This window comes from Microtus ochrogaster, chromosome 6, assembly GCF_000317375.1.
Source record: "Microtus ochrogaster isolate Prairie Vole_2 chromosome 6, MicOch1.0, whole genome shotgun sequence".
Taxonomy (NCBI): domain Eukaryota; kingdom Metazoa; phylum Chordata; class Mammalia; order Rodentia; family Cricetidae; genus Microtus; species Microtus ochrogaster.
Window position 1 is genome coordinate 41,479,348 of NC_022013.1, and position 3,287 is coordinate 41,482,634.

Below are 3,287 nucleotides of genomic sequence, written 5' to 3' on the forward strand. Positions count from 1 at the left end.
GGGGAAGTGATGTGGGAGTGTCATATATCAGTCTGTTGATTTCATTGGTTAAGGAATAAAGAAACTGCCTAGGCCCCTTGATAGGCCAACCCTTAAGTGGGTGGACTAAACAGAACAGAGGGCTGGGAGAAAGAAGCTGAGTCAGGGAGTCGCCATGATTTTCCTGCTCCAGGCAGATGCAGGTTAAGATCATTCCTGGTAAGCCAGCTTGTGGGCTACACAGATTAATAAAAATGGGTTAGATCAATATGTAAGAGCTAGCCAATAAGAGGCTGGAACTAATGGGTCAGGCAGTGTTTGGAAGGATACAGTTTCCGTGTAATTATTTCGGGGCATAAGCTAAGCTAGCCATGTGGGCGGCCGGGTGCCGGGGAACACAGCTCAGCCGCTCTTATTTCAACACAGTTGACTTTTGTAATTTGAAAATTCATCAAATTACAACTGACTGGCAGTTCTGGGAGGGTCAAACCAAACCAAGTATGTACGAATATGCCATAAGAAAATCTCCTTAGTATGAAAACCAACAAAGGGCACTGTGTACACTCTCCTTGCTTCTATATTCTTGGGAGTGATTCTAAGGGAGCCCCAGTTTTGCTTTGTTTTGACTTATACAACTTGGGATGATTTGCAAAGGGTAATTTGGACTCTTAAAAAGGAAAGAGAGGGCTAGAGAGATGTGCAGTTAAGAACACTGGCTGTTCCCGGGAGAGGTTTTTAAGTCAATTACCAGCATCCACATGGTAGCTCATAACCATCTATAACTGTAATTCCATGGGGTGCATAGTACTATTCTGGTGTGAAGGCATACATGCAGACTAAATATCCATACACACGAATAAATACATCTTAAAAAGAAAGGAAGAGATAAAGAAACAAAGAAAGGAAGGAAGAAAGAAAGAAAAAAGAAAGGAAGGAAAGGAAGGAAGGAAGAAAGAGAAAGGAAGGAAGGAAGAAAGAAAGAGAAAGGAAGGAAGGAAGAAAGAAAGAGAAAGGAAGGAAGGAAAGAAGAAAGAAAGGGGAGGAGGAGGGCAAAAAGGAAGAAGGGAACAGAAAATAATTGAAAGCTGCCCCCAGTGGAGAGTAAATCCTGCTCAATGCAAGGTTGGTTTGGGTTCTCTGGTTAATGGGATTATACCATCTTTATATGAATTCCATTGTTCAACTAGGTGCAAAAGCATAGTTTGACTGCCAGGTCAGGCTGTGGGGATGAATCTCCAGGAAGGCCTGGAACAAAGGCAGATTCAGAGGTTATCAACACAACCAAACCTCACGCTCAGCAGCTAAGAAAATCGGTGAGGCCTGGCCAAGAGGCAGGCTATTCATTTTGCTTGACTGTCAAGGGCAGACAGTGACTCAAAGGTAAAGAGCAAGAACTCCAGAGTATTTTTTTCTAGCTTGAAAAAAACTGGTGTATCCAAGATTAGAATGGGTTTCTTTTCTTTTCTATGATCTTGTCTAGGGGAGGTCTGAGCAACCATTAACCTCAGTTACTGTTGGAGAACTCATAACTGGACAATTAGGGAATAATTCTAGGTCCCTTCCAACTCGCATGGCCTATTGCTTTGTAAGACTTGACTGACATTTTCAAGAGAATTTTATATAATTAGTATCCAAATAAATATCAGTATTCTGCAAAGACATCATCTTACTAAATACTTTATGGATTCTTCTGCTAGGGAATTCCTTACAATCCCTTTCTCATAGAGACTGTGACATAAACCTGACTGTAGTAAATGTTAAATTGGGTGGGTCCTTGAGTAGCTAAGATTCAATGAATTTACATTTGAGATAAAGAATTTGCTTGTGAAGATGATAATTGATACCACTCCAAACACTTGTTTGAGTAGGATGCTAACTTTGGAAAAAAATAAAGCATCCACAGTCGGGATCCAGAGCTTCCCCAGCTGAGTTTGTCTTCCAGCTATGCCATGCTATAGGACAGTGCATCTTCACTAGATCTCTTGTTCCTTCAAATATACTCCAGATAAGAACTCCAAATGAAATCTCCTCCTTCCCAGGTAAGAAGTTACTCTCTGAATGCGAAGTGGTCACACAAATAAAATGTTACCACCGGCACCACAGTGGGTTCTTGACAGACAGTGGTGGAGTTATGGTGAGAGAGTACCGAGCGACAACCTGGGACATGGGAGGCTCTATTTTATTCAGCCTAAGAACTGCAATAGACTCTTTGTTCACTTAACTACGCTAGCATGCTCTTAAGTGATTGCCTCCTTGCAGGAGATTAAATCCAAGAAGCCCAAGGACGGATATCAGAGGATAATTTAATCTTGCCTCTCACAGAAGGTGGGGCAAAGAAAGCTCAGGAAGCTTGGAAAACAGCAGGAATTTGGACAAGAAAATTCAGGGACCGTGGTGATATACCATTGCATCTAACTAGACTCCTTTGAACTTTTAGTTAACAAATCCCCTTTTGTCAGTTGCTGTCTGTCCCTTCAGCCTCCATGTTAGCTTATATATGTTTCGCTTGCATCATGTAGAGCTCTTAGGGTGCAATCCTTTCCCCTAGTTCATTAAGAAGTAGAAAGAGAAGATGGTGGTGCTCAAAGACCAGTTTCTCCCACTTTCAACAGAGTCCTCTCAGTAAGCTCGGCCCCTGACTCTTTTCTTCCTCTCCCCCTTTGTGGGACCAGGTTCTGCAAGTTTTGCTCATCTCAGCCTTGGGTCTCCTACAGTGTGGAGGATATGTTGGAGGGGATCTGTCTTGACTCTTGAGTGCTGCCAGAATCTCTTGTTCCTGAGAAGATCTTGAAGATGCCTTGCTCACTTAGGGTACATGAATAGAGATCAAGTTTGAAAGCAAATGTAGAGGTAGAGCTAGTGAAATTGGGCAAGTGCACACAAGTGTAACACTCCCCATCCTCTTTTCTCCCAACTGGCAACATCATCCTTCAGTAGGCTTTTCTACACTCTGCCTTCATTTCCTTCTCTGTCAACCTTTTGCATATCGACTGATTCTCACAGTGAAGCCATAGGCACTCTTCTTTGGTGCAAGATTCAGCAGAGTATGGATTATTGAGCATAATTCTTTCCTGTGTATGGGTAGTATTGAGTCACACCCCTGACTCTGTAGGAGCTCCAGTGGGAAGTTCAGCCTCACAGTCAATAACCTTGGTCCCCACAGTCTAATCTCTGCTTTGTTCTCTGAGATACATTAGAAGCCACCTCCCCGCTACTGTCTTCCATTTGGCAGGATATGCAGTCAGGAAAGGAGGCTTTCATATAGATCACACTGGGACCTTCAAAGATAAAGGCATGTCCAAGCTCAG